This window comes from Protopterus annectens, chromosome 1.part2 (genome assembly GCF_019279795.1).
Source record: "Protopterus annectens isolate FY-2018-M chromosome 1.part2, PAN1.0, whole genome shotgun sequence".
In the NCBI taxonomy this organism is placed as follows: Eukaryota; Metazoa; Chordata; order Ceratodontiformes; family Protopteridae; genus Protopterus; species Protopterus annectens.
The window spans coordinates 430,029,834-430,053,232 of NC_056727.1; positions in this window are offsets into that span (position 1 = coordinate 430,029,834).

Sequence of the window (23,399 nt, forward strand, 5' to 3'; positions counted from 1 at the left end):
CGAGCTCCTCCACATCACGAATGCTTTGGCTAAACATGTCTCTGAGAACCCTGGACATTTTTTCAACTATTTAATAATAGATAATGTTAGCAAGAACATCAGAGGTGGCCCTTGGCCCCTCTGTTTAGAGGAGAGGGAGCTTTATTGACAGCTCAAAGTTAATGCCTTTGCCAGTCCTGGCCTCAATGGCCAGTGTTCTCTGAAATGTATTTTATGTGTAAAAGCTTTAGAAAGATAACTTTTATGTTAAAAATCTTTTTTAAAGTACAGTATCTGTGTTATTATATGTGACTTGTTTTAAAATATGCATGAAAGTTAGTGAAAATGTACTTATTTACTTAATAACAATGTATATTTAGGGTTAATGGGGAGAATATCTCCGGGATTCATTAAGCTTGTGCCATGCACCGGAGTAGCATCGGCAATCTAGCCCCAAATATGGCCATCGAGAGATTTAGGTAACAACTGTTTCCATGTGCACTACCAGCGTACGCCAGAACTGCGCAGCTCCTGGCACATGTATGCTAATTACCCCATGCACAGCAGTGTAGCATGCAAATGAAGGTATATAGTGATTTATGAAGTTGCGCAGGCGTAACGTAAGCATGTAGAAATGTAAACCAAAAAAAAAAAAAACGGTTTACATGTTGTCATACATAAAATCAGAGCCATGAAAGTGGACCAAACTTACATGTTATAATGTTAATATATGCCAATGGATAAATATATAGCCAATGGCATAAAACAACATGCACAACATATAAAAACTAACATTTAATTTCATGGCCACACCAATGCAAAGTAAAACCGCAGTGCATGGGTGCGCAAACAAGATCATAATGAAAATATATTTAGAGGTCATAAAACTGTAATGTAACGCAATTCATGATATCCCCATAATAGTCAATGGCATGCATGCTATACCACAACCATGGTGCAAGGGTTGCTAAGGGTCTGTGACAGTGTCCCATGTGGTAACAAGGAATTAGCAGTCAATGCCATGCAAATGAGTAAAGTAATACTGAATCGCAAATGTCCCGCCGGCGTAAGGATGTACCACACTGCATAGTGTTACAAAGGAGGAGTGGCCTAGAGGTAAACATGACATCAAGATAGGGGCACGCCACAGTATTATTGCTAATCCGTGTTGGGTGTTGCTAAGCAAAGCCGCAGGATAGGAGTGTGGAAGTAGCCATAGCTTTGCTTAGCTGAGAGCACACAAGGTAACCGAAAGTTCATGTGAACGTGGATGAAAACATGCACGAAACCCGGTAAATGGATGTGTGCGGCGTGCACCACAGCTGAAACAGGAAGGATATGGGAAGACAATAAGGAAATGCTGCAGCATGGTAATTGGAGTACAAATGAGTAATTAACACCTAGAAACTTACAGTGGGCCATAGACAACAGCTAACAAGCCTACTAGCAGCTACCTGCAGAACAGGAAAGGGGAGGTGCCGTACAGCAAAGAAAAGAGAACTGTCACAGCAGAACAAAGCAAAGTTGCTGTATATCAGCTACATAACACATTTCCCAACACAATCCTGAGTTGTGGAAGCACAAAACAAGAAAGGCGATAGCTGGATGCATGCCTGACAATGGGAGGTGAATCTGGTTGAAAATAGAAGTAAAAGGCAATAGATGAATCACGGCAGACAAGCGTAAGTCAACATCAAAGGCCCCATAATAGCAGTACCTGCTGTAAAACCAATAATTAAGATACCTTGTAGCTGGAATAGCACAAACACACCCAATTACACCAGCATCATCCATTGCACAATAGTATAAAGTGTGAACGCCCCCACACACACTTGTGTATTCCCAGACACTGTGCACCATTGGTGTATACAGATGGGAAACTTTTAATATGTATATGTTAGGGGCTGCCATAGCTTTGATTCACCAGCATGTGTTGGAGACTGACAATGGTGTGGAGGATGATGCTGACAACCATCTCAGGCACCGGAGGAGGAGACGAGTGTTCAGACCCAGGGTAACCTACCAGGGGTTACATGATCTGGAGATAGTAGAGCGTTACAGGGTGGACAGGGACATCATACAGCAACTTGTTGAGCTGTGCCAGCCATGCCTCAGAGCCAGAAGTAACAGAGGGAAACCCATCCCAGTGGACACGAAGGTATGTGTAAGCTTGAGAATACTAGCCACAGGTACCTTCCAAAGGCCAACTGGGGATACCATGGGGATCTCACAGGCTTCAGCATCCAGGGTACTCTACCATTTCCTGGATGCCATGTTACCACATGCCAATGGGCACATACACTTCCCCCAAATGCAGGAGGAGTTGGCCAGCAATATGCGTCTCTTCCACTGTGTGGCGAACTACCCGGAGGTACTGGGTGCAATAGACTGCACGCACATACACATCAAGTCATCACCCCATGAGCAGGGTAGGCACTACATAAATTGCAAGGGATTCCCCTCCATCAACTGCCAGGTCGTGTGCAATGCCCAGGGCATTATCATGGATGTGTGTGCTGGCAGTCCTGGAAGCTATCACGACTCCCACATCTGGCATGCCTCACAGCTGTATCAGGTATTTGCCAGGGGGGACATCTCATATAGCCACCTGGTGGGGGATGCTGGCTATGCACTGGAACCGTGGATGATGACACCCATCATAAATGCACACACAGCCATGCAAGAATGCCATAATGAGGCACACGCAGAAACCAGAATCATCATAGACTGTGTGTTTGGGATGCTGAAATCACGGTTCCATTGCTTGGACATATCTGGTGAAGCCTTGCAGTACTCTCCAGGAATGTGTGCCCACATCTTCATAGTATGTGCCATGCTACACAATATGATCCTGTGTAAACAGCTGCAGCAGGGACAGAATGGTGAAGGCCCTCACAGCCCACCACCATTGCCAAGGGACCCACAGGCACAGGGGGGCTCGGACCACGAACACCCTGTGCTAGCCCCAGTAGGCAGACGGAGGCGTGCCCAGTATGCCCATGCCTAGCAAAGAGGGAACATATAGCACACACACTGACAGTGTAGTCACTCATAGACTGACACCCTTCTCCACCTACACACATAGCAATAATGGATGGCACACACACACAACCACTTGTAAATTGTCATGTATAGGTGGTCTACTGTGTGCATCCTACATAGGTAGCCCTCAACTATTGTACACACAACTGCCATTGGCACAAGGTAAGTCAATACCTGAACAGTATATTAAGCTATCGGCATGTGTCCATACTGTATGTACAGGTTCATAGATAAATAGGTAGGTACATGCCCAACCACCGAGGTCACTCATAAGCATAGGCAAAACCCCATCAATCAACTAACTGTCCCTCTGTGGAGCAGAGTCACTTGCAGGATCCCTGGGGTGTAACTACTGTTCACCACCCACTCTGCAAGGATTCCCTGGAGTGTTAGTGAGGGGTTTTGTATAATGTAATCAGGGATGTGTTTCCAAAGAATGAGGAGTATCCCTCACAGGAATCTTCACAGATGTGTACATGTTACATAGTATACCTTAAACACAGCTTGCATATATAGGTAGTTCTCCACAGAATAATAAACATGTGGAACACACAACCGCTGAAATGTGCGTTCATCACCCTTGCACTACCAGTGCCTGCTCTAAGAGGTAAGATATCACTGTCAGGATTAGAACACACAACCATGTACACATTCATCACAATAACATACCACTAAGCTACCTGAGATGTACCGATGGCAGTCATGTATACTGACAGGATAAAACACAACAGGTAGGAATGTGTTGAAATAGGACAAACCGGCATGTACACAATGAAAGGTGTATGTTTATATATAGATATATATATATATATATATATATATATGTATATATATATATATATATATATATATATATATATATATGTACATATATGTGTGTGTGTGTGTGTGTGTGTGTGTGTGTGTGTGTGTATATATATATATATATATATATATATATATATATATATATATACATACACACATTATCATATATATATATATATATATATATATATATATATATATATATCTACAAAGAGAGAGAGAGAGAGAGAGAGAGAGAGAGATATGTCGATATATGGGGATATACATATATATGTAGATATATAGATAGGGTAACAACATCTACATAACCATGGAGGTACATATAAATGGGATACCTACCACATACCGACTGCTTTACATACGGACGCACATAATCCCGAGGCTTAACATCCGAAAGAACACAGTACCAAAACACCAGATGCACGAGGTGTAATCTCACAATGTTAATGGACAGTTAGTCAGTGCTTCTGGTGTTGCGGTTTGGGTAGGTTACTGTGTGTACGTGTGTTTCTTAGGGCTGTAGTGTGTGTAAGTGTATGTTCTGTGTGTGGTGTGTGTTGTTGGGGGACTGTAATGTGTGATTGTGTGTTAGCTTTGTGCATCTGTTTGCGTGACCTAGGATGTAGAATATTAAAGTAGGTGGTGGAGTGTGGGGTGCAGACACCTACATGGGGTGTGTAGGGGGGCTTGGCCACCAGCTCATATGTAGTGTAGGATGGTTTGTTTGAATGTGTTGGGTAGCAGTGTGTCTGTGTGTGCATGTGTGTGTTCCATGTTCGTGCTACCTTCATGAGTTACTGTCGGTGTCGGTAATGTGGGGTATGGGAGTCTGTTCCTGGGACTGTGTGCATCGGAACACTGTGGATCCGGGATTCCATAAGTCTCCCATATTCAGCGGTTGACGTGTTCACATATGTGTATAACATAGACCATAGCAATCACACATTCCGCCACTACCAACCTTTATGAACTAAGGATATTGAGAGTATATGCCTATACACCATTACAAATATGTGCTATGGACATGAGCCAATGATAGTATTACCACCTGTTCCACTTTGTGAGGGACACTTGCTCTATGGGCGGTTGTGTCCTGACCAAATATATTAAACGTGGCAAATATCTTGTGATTGTAGGACATAATTATGTCCCATACGTACTGTAATATTTGCATACAATAGTTATTTCTGTATCTAAAGTACCTACATGGTACAGGATACAGGATAAGCTACTAAACTGCTACAAGAATAAGCTTATAATTAGGCAAGAAAGGAAAGTTCTATCCCTTGTACTGACCATGGGTTTGTGTCAGCCTGTAAAATCAGATGTGTCCCAAAAAGGACCCACTATGGACATATGAAAAGGTGGAAACCCTAGCCAAAGAGGGTCAGTCACCAACACAACTACGATGGCTGCAACTACCTATGACAGAAATACACAGCTATCATGTAGCAACACGTTATTACATTCAGATGTATTACCGAAGGGATTCAAGGACTAACATCACCTGCATATTATACAGGAACCAAATAACAGTGCCTTAATGAATCAGCCTGCAAATACCATTGTATTAGTCCACAAAAAGATAGGTGTTCAAATAGGGAAGGAACCCTCATGCACATAGCGATTATTTATAAAAGGAGTTCCTACACACCTACGTTTGCTAAGCACACCCACCAACATCACCCCCACACCCAAACATATTACAATACAAACTGTAATAACATCACAATTCATTCACACACTGTACGACATCTGCAGAAGCCTTAACATACCTTGCCAGAGACACACTAACATGGCCCTAAGTGAAATAGCGGCTATTATACAATGGAACAGCTGCTGATGTAATAGGGTTTTTTTGCACTAATCCTGTTTCAGAGGGTTGTGCATGCAATTCTGTCCATCATGTTAGCAATTAGTGAGTAACAGCACAGTATGCTACACTTGTACACCAAATCAAGTATGTCTGGTGAGCACACTGTACACCACATAACAGTTCATGCATAGCAATATGGCCTTGAGCTGGCCAAACATCCTTGCCAGACTTAAACATCTGCAGAAGTATTAGGTACAAACAAACCCTGCATAAGTAGCACTTTTCCGAACTATAACAGCTGTACTCACATGTAGAACTAAATTGGCTAGCCATTACACACAGTCCACGGGAGTCATGAAGCTAATATATCTCTGTGTGTCTCCATATAGTTGTTGAAATATATCGCTATAACACATCTAGGCTGTCTCCCTCAAAAGTAAGGCAAACAGACAATGCCCAAAAGGAGTACTCACTTATACACCACTGTTGCCATGGTATCAGCTAATGGAGTAGCTGCACAGCTGATGTGCATCCAATTAACTACTTTGGAACAGCAATAAGTGGACAGGATACCACATGTTACCAATATGTAACTAGAAAAGGATGCATTATCACACATTCAAACCATCCATATATACCAGCAGAACAGTACAAATAACATTGAAACACAAACCAAAAAGGATTGAATCAACTGTTAACGATACGTCGGGTTACTAATAAGGTATGTAGAACAGTCAGTATGTCTGTGTATGTAGTACTATTCTATAGTATTTAAAGTGCATGCAATCCATATAGTGGAAACAGTTATCTTGTAGTGATGTATTGTTGAGCATAGTCACTCTTGCAGTATTTGTGTGTACTGCTGTAGGTCTCAAGGCAAACACCGCAAACACCACAAGGGATGCTATATAAGGGCTTTGAACAGAAATACTCCTCACCAGCTGGCGTCAGTGGCAGGGTTGGTCCAATAAGTATGTGCTATAACAGGGGATAGTATATGTTGATATATTGTAACTGTAGCCATATGTATGGGTGTAATACAGAGAATAACATGTGGAAGGTTGGGCCACTGTGCAAGTATGTTTTGCATTGTGGGATATTGTGCCAATAACAGTGTAATGTACAGTATTGTAGGCAGATATGTATTACAAGCTACATAGCATTACTGTAACGGTAGGCAAAAATTAGTTATGTCAATTGGCATTTACAATACACAATAACAGGATACATATGTCTTTTAGTGAGCCGACAGTTTATCAGCATGATAGCAAAGTAAAATGGAAGAGCTATTTAACTATCCATGCACATAAGACATGTAATATGTGCAAAGGTAGGTACTAGGCTTTCTTACCAAGGGTATCTGTAAGCCTAGCTAGCATGTGTTGTCTTTCTCAACTTGCATAGGTTGGTCCCCTGTGCCTCTGAATGGCAGAGCCAATTGTGCCTCTGTCCAGCAGAGCCACTGCAGTGATCCCCAGGTACATGTCTGTCTCCCATCCACATGTCAAGGTTTCACTTGAAGAGTGCTCATGAGAGGCCCTGCCTGATTTACATTGGAATCACGTTCAAAAGCATAGGGAGTGCCCAGGTCAGGAATCTATCCGTTCAGCACGTCCTACTCATCGTTGTGGTTAGGTGTATATCCCTAGAGCATGTGGCTCTCTGGGGCTTCTGTTTAGGTGGAGCATATCCAGCAATACAGGGTTGGACATGTGCCTTGTATGTCAAGCAGAGATCACCTGTGAGTATGCAGTATGCAACTGAGTACAGCTGGAGTTTTGTAGGTTGGGCTGCATAGGTCATCTGTTTGAGGTCAGTAATCCTCTTGGTGTGGTACTGGTGTGGTCTTCCAAGCTGTTGCAGTTGTCTTGTAAGGTATATCCCAAATGGTGTTTTGTATCCTTTAATGGGTCTGATATGACATGTGTAGAGTCACAATGGCCCCTCTGATCTGGATGCAAACCCATTCAAGATTAGGGGGGCCATGTCGAAGGATATTCTAACCATCTTGTCATTATGGGTATCAAAGGATAGATTGCTATCTACTGGTGTTTCCAGATCCCGTATTACCTTTTTTGCATGTAGGGGACTAGCACCTATGTGGTAGTCCACAGGTAATTAGTTATATCCAAAGGGGATGACTATGCACTTTTAGGCATTCAGCTTGACGCCATGATATTAACACCAGGTATCCATCTCAGTGTGACCCTTCCAGAGGGTGTCTGTAACAACTGGGGAAACAATTATGTCCCCTAGTTTGCAGTCGTCTGCAAACCTTTTCAGCCAAAGCCCTCCTGTGCTTGTCTGTATGTCAGAGAAGTATATACCGAACATGAGGGGTCCTAGGACTGAGCCCTGGGGGACGGCAGTTGTAACTGGTATACAGTCAGACCTAGAGTATGCAACTCCTACTGTGTGTGTTCTGCCCATCAGCCACTTTGCAAACCATCACATGACATAGGGGTTAATGTTCAGGCAGATGGTTATGTTGATAATGCCAGAAGGAGGAATGGTGTTGAAAGCCTATGAGAGATCTAGGTAGGCTGTGTGGACCTCCTTACCCTCATCTAATGCCTTGGTAACTGTCTCTAAGAAGCCCACCAGGTTTAAGAGGCATGGTCCAGCCTTAACAATGCCAAACAGGGAGGGGTCAAAGGTTGGGAGGTACCCAATGTCTCTGTGACAGTGATCCATGATGTGCACCATAGCTTTGCAGACCAAGCTAGTCAGGCCTATAGGGAAATAGGTCCCGTGGTCCATTGTGGCGCCACCTTTGTGGAGTGGGATAACTGTTGCTGTGCACCATTCCGAAGGCACTATGCCTGATGTGAGGCTATTATTGAACATGGTGCATAGGTGAGGAGACAGTACGATCCGATGTTTGTGTAAAATGCAGCCTGGGATGTTGTCTGGTCCTATGGATGCTGTGATATTGCCTTCAAAGTGTGAAACTTTGAGAGGGATCTGCCAGGATGTTGCCAATATCAATTGTTTCTGCAGCGTTCGTGCCTTTGTGTTGTAACTCAGAGCAGATCTGGTTGTTGACATTGAGACTCTGTGGTTGTTGTTGGTATTAGTTGCATTATAGTTTTTGTAGCTAGCTTTGGAGGATCGTATAAGGGATCTCACCTTCTTACTGAGGCTGGCCAGGGATCTCCTCCATGCATGGTATTGTACTCTCATTTGCAACAATGTCTTCCTCCTGTAGTACAATATGTTTATGGCAGGGGCCACCAGATTGATTTAGTTAATTATGAGTATAGCGTCCTGGTTCTGTTTGGGATAGCACAAGCCATGCACTCCTGTAAGTGCTTATAGAGTGCATTTGTGTAGGATTCAACAGTTGTAACAGTACTGTCCATCTGCATGGGTGTCATGACATCCACCACGTCTGCCTTAAGGAGCATGTAGTCGGCCTTGTAGACATATTATACTGTGGTTTGCTTAATGAGGGGGGGTAGGTGCGAAATGTGGATATCAACGGTGTTCAGCACATGGTCTGATTGGACCAACAAGGAGTTGGCTTCATGTGTGGAGCACCAGTCACTCATGTTGGTAATTACTAGGTCTAGGATATTGTTGTCCCTGGTGGGTGGGTGGATATGTTGAGTCAGGGCATTGGTGTTTATGAATTCCAGAAACTGTTGAGCTAATGTGTTGGTACATGAGTAGTTTTCCCAGTTAATGGTGGGGTAGATACAGTGAGGCTTATGTGATGAGTGTGGTGTTGTGCGACTGTGTACCTTCTCCACATGACAGACAGGGTCAGGCTTGGTTGGAGAGACCTTTACCTCAAGTTTGGCTAGATGAGTGCATCTTTCACAGGTTGTAGTCTTGGGTGGTAGGCGGAGAGGCTTGTCTCTGTACATGAGGCAATGTGTACATTGCTTCAAGATGTCCAGATTCATCAGATAGACAGGTGAGAACACTGGCATTTGACTCTTGGACATGCCTGAATATAGAACTACATTCACCTAGATAAGTGAGGAAAGTGAGTACAACAGCTACATTACTCTACACAAGTGAGAAAAGTATGTACATAACCTGTTCACCTTTACCTGTAGGTGATGTGGAAGATTGAGTGCTATAGTAATCATTAGTGTACATGCTGTTTACAAGTCCTGAACAAGTGCTTAGTATGAATAAGCAATCCAGATAGGGTCTTGGATAATATAAAAACTCGGCCCCCTCCCCCCAACAGGTACACAAGTATATATCCATGTACACCACAGAGCCCCTGTACCCACAACTATGCAGGTACAAGCTGCATTCAGTCTTCATGGACCCTGCCCACATCACAGGTTGTATCATATACATATGGTAAAACATAATGCTCTCCATGTACACATCATGTAAAACATAGCTCCATGTCAGGTTGTGTACACACTGAATGGTGCACAAAAACAGGTATCACAACCCAACAAAGGGGGAGACACCACTGATAATGGGAAGTACTGCACTACTACCCTGCTGAGTCTGGTCTGGAAGGCCATGAACCTTGATCACTTAAGTGATGTCAGCAGTACAGATGTAGATGACAGTATGGTTGATGTCACACTGCATATCACAGGTCATAGGACATCATCACCCATACTGTGTACCACTTACACTCGGTATACTAGATGTACATTCCTATGTCACAGGAGTGATTAGCAACAAGACTGCTGACAGAAACAACACTACAGAAGGTGCCTGAATAATACATGATCATCACATCAGTGGCAGCTACAGTATGTCAGGGTTAATGAATTCTATTCCCCCTCATTATAGTCCATACCTCACAGACAAACAGAAGGCAACTGCCTATTGAAGTATGCAAATGACGATGACCTAGGAGCAATAGCTGACTCGCATTGTCACCCCTATGTTAATAACCCTGTACCCATGAACTGCCACATAGGCAGCGGTCATCATAATGGACACTTGTGTGTGAGGGATGCAGCTGGGCAGTTGTCTTTCCTGTGATATCTACATCACCACACCTGTCAGGGAGTCATATGTGGCAACCCTAATAATAATAGGGTGCCATTCATGAATATAGAGATCATTGTCCAGCCATACAGACCACTCAAGCAACCCATATCAGATCACATATTTCCTTTAAGAGGTATTGGCCATGTGCAGATGGCCTACACCAGCCTTCCCATTCCCCATCTCCACTATGTAGCATGATGCATACCCTGAATAAATCCATGTCCAACCCAGTGATGTCGGATATGCTACACATACTCATCCTGATCACATACTTCATGGACATCCACCTACCACATGCTGAACAGATCCTTGTCCCATACACTTGACATAGTCCTGCCATGCTATGCATTCCTGTCCATCAAAGCTGCACATCACTCTCCTCTCAGACATGGTGTGATGACCGCATGGTAATGCATGATATATGTATCATTAACCCTGTGGATCAGTAATGTGGCACTGCTCCGCCTGGTCCCACAGACCCACCTGTCGGCTACTGCCAGGTAACCTTTAATCCTAGATGCATACATGGCCCATGGCATATAGCCCACTAGTTGACTTTGACTGTACATGCCATAGTTTATATCTATCCCTGCAAATACCATCTGGCTAGCCAGTGTCCCATGTGTATCACATGTGCAACACAGGTGATACATGGCAGGATGTTGAATCACTGTGCAGTGCCATGTAGATGTATATGGCAGAACACATACATGTAAAACCTTATGTGAGCATGTCTGCAGGGTCACAGGTCATGTCTGTTAAGGAAGTGTAAGTCCTTATATGTGACATATACACTGCATCAAGGTCGACTGCATTAATGTGGACACATCCAGCCATGTGCTGATAGGTAGGAACACCAGTACAGACAAACAGACATGCCCACATCAAGACAGCAACCACATGGAGTATGAGCAATGTAATCAGGTGACACACACACACACACATACACATATATGGTGATAATATCCACTCAACATTGAGTGTCACATGTGTGTGACACAAACATGTCGGTGTCATGCAGGTTTGCAAATATAACTATTTAAACTGAAGTAATCTGATACACTCTGTATGTCTCTGAGGTACTGTGACCTGTCTCCATCATTATGTCTTCTAGGTATGCCGTGTGCAAGGCTTCCCCCTTTTACATGCTTGGAGGATGAGGCCCTCATCCCATACCTACTCAATAATCATGACATCCTGTTCAGCCATGTGCCACAGGATGCACAGCAGCAGGATGCCCAGTGGATGGAAATTCGCAGGAGGGTTAATGATGTGGGTGGCCACAACCACACATACCAGCAGGTGTGCAGACACTGTACAGACCTCATTAGATGGGTGAAACAGTGTGCAAATGCAATCACCAGGGAACAAGGTGCAACAGGTGGTGGACCACCAACCCAGCTCCCACTCACATGTACTGAGGAGCTACTGGCCATCCTGGGGACACCTGCAGAACCACATCCACAAGACTTAGCTGATATTGTGGAGGTGGGTGTCTCTCAACCACTGAGCCTGGAGTTGCCTGGTAATTTAGTACTGCACCTATAACAACTATATTCCATATAGCTGCATGTGTCACTTTACAATATGTAATGTAACATCATATGCAAGGTATGTATACACACATGCCGCATACTATAGTATGCTACTCTGTGTATGCACACATGTGCATACACCATAGTATAGTCTAATGTACTGGTGTATGTGTTATGCACATTGCTCCCTGTAGCCTTTATACAGGGATGGATTATGCTCATACTGCTGTGTTACTCCTATTTAGGTACCTCTGGTGTTCCTCGGCGACAGCAGCCCATTGCAGGTGAGAGTGTTATTATTTATCAGGAACCATAATGCACAAATCTATCTGCCATGTGACCATTCATAACATATACACATAATGTATGGTCTTGTCACAATATGCAGGTTGGACTTGCAATGCATCACAATGCCTATCCATGTGCCACACTTGAAAACTGTGAATCATCTCACTGACATGAATCCTCACAAACTTTATTGCCAGATGTGTTGACAGCTGTGCATACAATGATGGAGGTGCTGTTCATTTTAGGAACATACCACAGATCTGATCTACACATGTGGTGAATACAAACAGTACTCCACAGTGGGCTGGAGTATGGTCAGCACACAGGTTTCACCGGTGTGGATCATAGCCCTGCTATGAATGTCACACAATGTGATGTGCTCTCTTGACATGTCCATGACATCTATTGGCCTGGCTGCTACACTGCCTACATAACCTGAAAACATATCCCACATACCACCCTTTAGCTGCATAACCCTGTTGTCAGTGGAGCATATATGTCATACGGGACAACACAGACATGTGAAATAGATGCCCATCACTATAATTTGCACAACACATGTACACACATGGCCATAGAGGATGGCCAGAGCATGAAGAAACACACACAATAGAAGTGTTGTGCTTGTGTGCACACCCTGTCGTACAATGGCTACACATGGTTCGGCCATGGCCTTTGTATAATGGTCATAATGTAGATGTGGAACGCTAGACATCCTACAGGCTTGTGGACATCTTGTGTAGGCGTAACATCAATCCACCACATAGGATGTGTTGAACATCTTGAGGGTGTTGCAATATGACAGCAGTTATCTGTACAGTATCCACATCAGCCCACAGATACAGTACATTCCCGTTGCTGGTGATGGACATAAATGCCATACTAGCTCCTCATGTGTGTGGTACACAGATGTCATGTGTAATATGGTGTACCGACGTGTTTGCCATGTCTGCCCATAGTTGCCAGATTGCAGCAATATGGTTGCAGATGTGCAGGGGTGTCTTCCGTATACCCATTAGTGACCTGTGTCACAACTTCCACATCATGGTTTTGTGTGTGTACACCTCAGTGACGTGGGTCACATTCCACAGTATATATGTATTGTATCTGAACACAGTCATGGTAATGAACCCTGTCTGTAACTCACAATGTATAGCACTAGAGACTCCTCATGATTCCCTGCAATGGCCATGCACATCAGCTAAATTTGCAGTATATCTGTAGAGTGGACAGACAACACTGAATTGGTACACCATTGCCCCACTGTATATTCTACAGGACACCATTGTGTTAAACGTGTATGCATGTCATTGCACATGTCAGCAGATCACATGTCATACTACATGTGATTATCAAGGTCATATGCCACACATCAGGCAGGTGTACAGTTAACCTGTACTGGTCCACATGGTGTAACACAGGGATGTATGTTAGCAACTACTATGATTGTGTAATTTGCATGTCGTCTGCTATCACACATGCATGCTGTTGTGTGCAACCTAGGGAATTATGATAACTACCACTATTATTGTCTACGCTGCATGCCGTCTGCCGTATCACATGCATGTTGCATACCTTCTGTCATATCACATGCGTGTGTGTGTGTGTGTGTGTGTGTGTGTGTGTGTCTATTGTATAGATTGTAATGTACAGTTCTTGTCTGCCCTCACAGGTGATGTAGGTGCATTTCCCTCCTGATGTACATCAGATGTTAGTGTCCCCATAGACACTAGCAGTGGTGATGATGAATGTATGATTGGGCACAGGCAGAGTTGTAAGGGGCTGAAACTGTGCCATTGGTTGCCATTCCATCTATATCCACCTCATCCCTGCACACAGATCCCATACCTGCACATACCCCATCACCAGTGGCCATACAGGAAGGACAGTTGGCACATGGTAGCTTGGAACAGGAAAGTGTGGGGGCTATGAAAGGTGTGCCTGCACACCATAGTGTCAGCCAAATGACTGGTGGTGCCCCACACAGGCATGTGGCCAGTGCTGCTCATAAGAGGACCTCTGGCCAACATGCTCTTGCACAACAGAGCACAGCAGCTGGTGTCACCAGATGCATGTTTCAGGCTGTAATGGAGGCACATGCTGAATGGCACAACAGAGAAGATCTGAGGCTACAGAGGGCTGCTGTCCATTTTTTAAACAACAGTATCCAGGCAATGGTAAATGTTCAACAGCAGATTGCTGATGCTTTGGATAGATGGTTGGGTGACATGGTTGGAGTCCTTAACCGTGGCATGACAATCCGTGAGCGTGAGCTGTCTGTGTTGGAACATCTGGTAGGAGTGACACATCGGGCACGTGAATGTAGGCCTGCTACATCACCTGTGTCAGGTCTACATGTATGAGCTACCTCACATGCCCGCTCCCATAGTGGCGGTAGCAGCAGCAGTGCATCTGGTGCTGTGCTGTCCACACCATGACACAGCAGGCCACATGCACGTGGCCCGGGATGGTCCCAACAGAGACACGGTTCCAGTGGACTAGTAACATCAGACAGTACCCAATCTGCACCTCTGTCTGGTAGTGCCCATGCAACCCCTGGCAGGCACAGGTCACATATGTCTGTGGCTGGACACTGTGAACTGTAAAACCTCACCTGTACAGTCTGCAGCTGTCAATAATACCGCTGTGTAGGCCAGACACATGGGAGAACTGTGTGCAGACATACACGCACACACTGGACACATATGTAGGGCATCGCAACACACACATGCATAACATCCACACATGCCCAATTAGATCAAAGGCTCAAACCCACACACATGATGTCATCCAATGGTGCAGCCTAAGCCTCTGGCAAACATTAACACCCTGTGCATATGATGATGCCTGTGCCGCATCCCTGACATCCACACCATTCGTGCAGGGACATGCTCATATGGTCTGATGGACAGGGTGAACAGACTAGGATGATGTATAGTTTACAAATGTTGCGGACTGTTGTCAATCAGATATAACATGTAGTACAGGTGTACAATACTGTTAACAGTATGTGTCTTGTGTAACAACAGTAAATGCAAGATGGTCATGTTGTTTTGCTATCCTTCTTCAGGTCTAATTGCACGTGCCGGTGGTTATCAGTGTTTGCAGCTAAGTGTCCCATATGTAAATGTGGACTACTCACAGGTATATATAAATATACCAGCATGCACCGTGTAGTTGCCACATACCAGTGAGAATGTCCCACATTACAAACACATCTACTGTTCCAAGAGCAAGATAGCTGTGTATTAAGCTACTGTGGCCACAGACATGACATCCATAAAGGGTGACATCACAGGTACAGTTACATGGAGTGGTGAGGTAAGAGAAGGGTCTAGCTGATTACAAGGGTAGAGGCCAGTGGGAAGTGTGATGCCTCAATAGGAATCAGTAACAATTGTTCCCATGACAGGATGGCAACACACAACTGCACCCACACACTCAGGTATTGACACACATGTATTCTGTGACACTGTAACACACACACACACACACACACACACACATACACACTCTCTCACGGCTTCACCGACACAGTAACACACACTCGCACAGAGTTGCCACTGGTGTGATGAGGACCCCTGCCTATGTGCAAATCATAATTACAGTACTGTGCACCTACATGACACGCCACAGAGAATACACATGTACAGGTAATCAGTACGGCCTAAGATCGGGGACATCAACATGGATAGTTGAATGCATTGCTTGGATGGTGAGAGGGGACTTATCAGTTCAGTATGGTAACATACATCCTCACCCCAGGGACCAGTCAGTCCTACATACACACACTGTGGCATTCAGTAATTAATACACCTATGTCATGCACATACAGATACCTCATGTGTGAGATACACACCCCTGCCTATGTCCTGCTTTATACATTGCAGTCTGTACAGATGTGCAGGAGAGCGAGTAACAATTGAGATGTATTCCCCACAATACGTGACAAATATGGACACACACACAACCACACATGCCAGTACTGTGAATCTCAGACCTGCCTAGCTCATGTTATGTATGTCAGACGTACAGCAGTATTGCACTCATTACAAATTGTACTGATGCTTCCTGTGACAACAGTGCTGATATATGCACTAGGGATGTCATATCTATTAACAGGTGTCAAGTGATTTATAGGTTCATAGGTTCATAGGTTCATACTAGGCTATCTGCCCAAGGGCATTTACAAGCCTAGCCCATCGTTTTGTGGCTTACGCCACCCCTTTAGTATGGGGAACTATACCCATTATTTTGCTGTGCCTCTGTCGAGCAGTGACACTGAGGTAATCCCTGGGGTATATCTGCGATCTCCCATCCATTGGTCAAGATTTCTCTTGAACAAGGCCAGCGAGGTGCTCTGCCTCACATGTACCGGGATTTTGTTCCACAGCATAGGGAGTCTTTGGGTGATGAATCTATCCCTCCAGCACGTCCTATTAATAGCCGTGTCGAGGTTTAAGTCTCCCGCCTTTGTGGCTCTGATGGATCTAGATTTTTGAGGTGAAGCATATTCATCAAATCTGGGTTTGACATGGCCTTGTATGTTAGGCAAAGGTCACCTCTGAGCAGTGTAAGCGACTGAATAGAGCTGGAGTTCTTTCAGTCGGGCAGCATAGGACAGATTTTGAGACCCTTTATCCTTTTGGTGAGGAACTTTTGTGGCCTCTCCAGCTGCTGCAAGTGTCGGGTCAGATACATTCGAATGGGGCATTGTACTCAATCATTGGTCTGATGAGTGATGAGTAAAGGGAGACTATGACCTCCTTGATCTAGATGAGAATCCCTTCATGATAAGGTGGGCAATGTAGAAGGTCTTCCTGACTACTTTAGTTACATGGGTGTCGAATGACAGACTACTATCAACCTGGGTCCCCAGGTCCCTGATAACTTCTTCTGTGCTCAGTGGATTGCCACCTATTTGGTAGCTAGGGTAACCTTGTTTTTCCCGGAAGGTATGACTATGCATTTTTTGGCATTTAACTTTAGGCCGTGGCTCTGGCACCAGTTATCCGTTTCTGTGAGACCATTCTGAAGGATATCTGTGTCAGATGTGTTTTCTACTATGGCGCCCAGTTTGCAGTCATCTGCAAACTTTGTCAGCCATAACCCTCCTGTGTTTGCTTGTACTGAAAAGTAGATGCCAAACAAGAGTGGGCCCAGGACTGAGCCCTGTGGGACACCACTTGTGACAGGCTTTGAGTCTGACATGGCGCCAGCAACTCTGACCCTGTGGGTTCTGTCACTCAGCCAGTTTGCAACCCATCTTGTGATGTATGGGTTAACATTTAAGCTGATGAGTTTTTCAATGATACCCAAGTGGGGTATTGTATCGAAGGCCTTAGCCAGATCCAGGTAGGCTCTATGGACTGCCTTTCCTCATCAATGGCTTTGGTGACTGTTTCAAAAAGTCAACCAAGTTTAAAAGGCATGATCTGCCTTTGACAAAGCCAAACTGGGTTGGATCCAAAGTCTGCAAATTCCTATGTCTTTATTTATGAGGTCCATTATGATCCTCTCCATGGCTTTGCAGATAAGGCTTGTCAAGCTAATGGGCGTAATTTCCAGGGTCGGTGGAGGCACCGCCTTTGTGAAGTGGGACCACAGTTGCAGTGCGCCACCCCTGCACGATCCAGAGGTAAGACTTTGATTAAACAGCTGTCCTAGCTGTGGGTTTAATTCCTCATTGAGTTCGTGGAGCACACAGCCGGGGACACCATCAGGTCCCATGGATGCTGTGTTTTTGCTTTGGAGAGAGCAGTTCTCACTTGGGCGCTGGAGATGTTTGGGGGCTGCAATCATTTGGTATAGATATCTCCTTTTGGGGGGAGGGGATAAGTTCGCACTGAACCTGTCAGCCAGTATGTTGGCAATGTCTGTAGGATCAGTAATCTTCACATCATTTTGAACTAGTTCTGAGCATATCTGGGAGTTTCCTCCTAGGTTTCTAACATAGCTAAAGAAGGCCTTATGATTGTCTTTTGAGTCTTTAGCTATTTTTCTCTCGAAATTTGCTTTGGATGATTTTATGAGAGCCCTTAGTTTTTACTTATAGTGATCAAGGGTGTCTTACCTTTTAAGGATTTTGCTCTATCTTGTAGTAGCTTCCTCCTTTGTTGTAGAGTTTGTTTATGGCTGGGGTCCACCAGACTGGACGCTTGCCTTTGGTACAAAGAGTCTTTGTTTTGTTTGGGATTGCCTTATCCATGCAGTCCTGCAGGTGCTGGTAGAAGGCATTTGTAAGTGATTCAGCGGCTTGAGTACTGTTTTCCGCCAGTTCGGGCCTTAAAGGAGACCACACTAGTCTTTAGAAGTGTGAAGTCGGCTTTTGAGAAGTTCTTTACTGTGGTCTTTTTATTTCAGGTGGGGTGGGATGAGGACCTCCAGCGAGATTAGTTTATGATCTGATCTCACCAGTGAGGGGTATACTTCCGTGTTGAACATTGTGCTCCCATGTTCGTGATGATGAGATCAAGTATGTTATCTCCTCTTGTGGGATGGTGACTAGTTGTTCCATGGCATTTGAGTTTATGAATTCCAGGAACTTTTGGGCTAGGGTGTTTGGGCTTGAGTAGTGTTCCCAGTCTATATTAGGGTAATTGAAGTCACCTAGTATGATGGTGTTTGGTGATACATTTATCCCTCTAGTGTTTTCAGGAAGGCCATGTGAGGTTCCTGAGTTTGTGAGGGTGGCCTGTAACATGCTACAATTTGCAGAGCAGTCTTGCCTACGGTTAATTGCACCTGGATGGTCTCCGATGCATCATGCTGCCACCAGTCTTGAGGTGTGGGTGTCCTTGATGAATATGGATACCCTCCTCCTTTCTTGGTATTGTCCGGATTTTGGGGCCGGAACGCATGATATGAGGTAAAACCTGATAGCGCTGGGGTGCTCTCAGGAGCCTTGAACCAGGTTTCTGTCACAGCACAGACATCGATGTTCTCCATACTGAGAAGGGCCTCGAAAAGTGCATTTTGAGATTTAGACTTCTGGCATTGAGCAGCATTACCCTTAGTTTTTTTCCTTTTTTGTGTTCTAGGGTGGTAGGTTTAGAATTTGAGCCTTGCCTAAAAAGGCACTATGGGGTGGCAAGAGCCTTTGCCAATATCCGAATCCCAGGGTGACAGGTGCAAGCCCCTTGCGAGCAGCGTGGCTTGTCCAGCATGTCATCCCAGGCAGACAGATACTGGATCCCTTTGAATGACACCAGTGTTTAAGCCAATTGTTAAAGCTGATCATCTTATCTCTGTATTGTGGCATCATTCTTGGTGAAGGTAGGATACTGCTCAAGGTCAGGGTCATACCTGCCTGGGCTACATAATCAGAGAGCTCCTCAATGTCTCTTTCATGTAGTCCAAGGAGGTACGTCTCAGGTCGCTTACACCAGCATGGACAATGACTGAGTCATATTTGTACCTGCTGTTGAGAGACCTGAGTGCTTATGCTATGGCAGATTCTAGCCCGACAGACAGCTTACTGTGACCTTCTCCTTACTCAGTCTGGTGAGCGGACGCCAGTGTGTCTGACTATGGAGTCACCAATGACTAGTGTGTCTGGCATTGTGTTTGGCCTTAAGGGCTGTGACTGTTTGACACTCTGACTGTGAGGTCTATGTGTTGCAGGTGTTGTGTTCTGAGGTGGTGGTTATTTGGTGTCTGCTTTGGTGGCCTCTGCTGTTTTGTAGATTTTGATCAGAGCCTCCAAGTATGTCTTTGTGTGTTTATGTGTATGATTTGAGGTTGTAATGGTACTATGTGAGACTGGGTCTATAGTGTGTGTGGTAACCTTCTCCTCCTGACTGGTCTTGCCAGTCCTATGTTGAGAGAGCTCAGCCTCCAGTTTGGCCAGATAGTTGCATCTCTCGCATGTATTTGTGTTTTGTGGGAGGAGGAGAGGGTTGTCAGGTACATGAGGCAATTGTAACATTGCCTCAATATTCCCAGGTTCACCAGCTGAGCAGGAGAGGACACTAGCAACTGATCCTCGACATGCTAGAAGGATAGACAAAAACTTTAAAAAGATACCGGGGATGTGGGTGACCGAGAAATGGGGTTGCCTTTTGGGTACTATCTATGACAAGAGTGCCGTATCAAGGTAATAAGTACTGTAGGAGCAAGTGCTAGGTTTAACAGATAGAGAATAGTCTACTTGGAGTCAAGTAGAGATGATCTTTTAGTTATAGGATACGCTGATTAGATCAGTAGTATAGTTCGAGGAAGGTAGTTTTAAGGAAAATTTGAAGAGTGTAATTTAGGTAGCCCTAATAGTTTAAATCTGCTTAACCGGGCTGTAGCAGCTCAAGAACTTCAACTTAAATCGCGAAACGCGCGTTTAGCGTTTTTTATATCAGGGGCTGAAAGAAGCTAGGAATTGGCCCAAAACGACCAATAAACTACAAGTTACTGGCTGAAACCTCACAAAACTGGACCAACAGGCAGCTCAATGCTTCCCACTCCCACTGGTAAGCAAGGGAACCTCCTCTGTTCCAAATTAGGTAAAGATTCAGTAACAGGAACTGCAAACAAAGCCCAGGGATCAGCAAGCTCTGAAACTGGACTATTCTAGCGTAGTAAGGCGGGAAATCAAGAGATATTTTTTTTATTTTTTTTTCAGAAAACAAGCAGAAACAGATACAGTAAACACTTATAAATGCTATAAATCGGCTATCACAGCCTACACAAACAATTTGCAACAGTTACAGATTTTAAAAGTAACAAATTGAGAAACAAGTGCAAAACAGAATAAATGCAGAAAACAGTAACAAAGTATCAGCAAGCAGGCAAAATACAGTTGCTAGATAAATAGAAGTGGAAAGCCACAAAAATTATACTTAAATCAGGTAAAGTCGCTTTTTTAGCTCTCTGAAGCTTGGATTACTCTGCTGGCCACCACGAGGATCTGTGCTGAGTAGGTACAAGCCAAAAAACGCCATTAAGCGTTTTTTATATCAGGGGGCTGAAAGAAGCTAGGAATTGGCCCAAAACGACCAATAAACTACAAGTTACTGGCTGAAACCTCACAAAACTGGACCAACAGGCAGCTCAATGCTTCCCACTCCCACTGGTAAGCAAGGGAACCTCCTCTGTTCCAAATTAGGTAAAGATTCAGTAACAGGAACTGCAAACAAAGCCCAGGGATCAGCAAGCTCTGAAACTGGACTATTCTAGCGTAGTAAGGCGGGAAAAAAAGAGATATTTTTTTTTTTTTTTTCAGAAAACAAGCAGAAACAGATACAGTAAACACTTATAAATGCTATAAATCGGCTATCACAGCCTACACAAACAATTTGCAACAGTTACAGATTTTAAAAGTAACAAATTGAGAAACAAGTGCAAAAACAGAATAAATGCAGAAAAACAGTAACAAAGTATCAGCAAGCAGGCAAAATACAGTTGCTAGATAAATAGAAGTGGAAAGCCACAAAAATTATACTTAAATCAGGTAAAGTCGCTTTTTAGCTCTCTGAAGCTTGGATTACTCTGCTGGCCACCACGAGGATCTGTGCTGAGTAGGTACAAGCCAAAAACGCTGCTTAGCGTTTTTATATCAGGGGGCTGAAAGAAGCTAGGAATTGGCCCAAAACGACCAATAAACTACAAGTTACTGGCTGAAACCTCACAAAACTGGACCAACAGGCAGCTCAATGCTTCCCACTCCCACTGGTAAGCAAGGGAACCTCCTCTGTTCCAAATTAGGTAAAGATTCAGTAACAGGAACTGCAAACAAAGCCCAGGGATCAGCAAGCTCTGAAACTGGACTATTCTAGCGTAGTAAGGCGGGAAAAAAAGAGATATTTTTTTTTTTTTTTTTTCAGAAAACAAGCAGAAACAGATACAGTAAACACTTATAAATGCTATAAATCGGCTATCACAGCCTACACAAACAATTTGCAACAGTTACAGATTTTAAAAGTAACAAATTGAGAAACAAGTGCAAAAACAGAATAAATGCAGAAAAACAGTAACAAAGTATCAGCAAGCAGGCAAAATACAGTTGCTAGATAAATAGAAGTGGAAAGCCACAAAAATTATACTTAAATCAGGTAAAGTCACTTTTTTAGCTCTCTGAAGCTTGGATTACTCTGCTGGCCACCACGAGGATCTGTGCTGAGTAGGTACCTTCGCTATCACCCTGACTGCTGTCTAAGTTGTGTGTTATGTCCTTCAATTAACAAAACCATTGCTTACTGGTTACACAGGGTATTGTAGGACTGCTTGTGATGCACCTGTGAGCTGTCCACAGCAAACATCCATCTGCAAAGATGCCCCACCACTTAGTTATTTCAACACATCTGTCCATACCTGTGGTACATCTTTCTGTACATTCAGCATATCACCATATACAGTTGGCAATGTTGAGGCTGCATTGCAGCTGTATGATGTACTAGGATACATGCCACCTGCATACATTAGCAACTGCACACACATGTTATCTGAATGCACAACACTATGTGTACAGGTGTGTAGGTCCTACAATCCTGACATTTGGTCATGTTTGTAGGCATTGCAATTGGCGGATGTGTGTAATAACATACATGACATATGGACTGTTGTATGATATGATGGGTGACCAGTACAGAGGGGATGTTACCTCTGTCAACATTGATATCACACCTTATGTACTGTTAGCATTCAGTAGCCATGGACCTACATTCCATATGCATGTGTGTAATGGCTGTAGCCACCTATTTGCACAAAGGACTACAACAGCTATGCTATTTACAGGTATGTTGTGTGTGTGGCATGTATATACCCAGGGCAGGTACATGTAGGTCATATCCATACATGAGGGTGTGTACTGGTGTACAGCAAGAAACATCTGCTAATGTTGGACAGTACTGAGGGCCCTTTGTATGTGTACAGCTGACCTGGTCACAGACAGTGGTATCATTGCATTGCATAACACATGATGCAACTGTGTCAGTACATGTGTACTGTCTACAGTTGATGTAGAGCTT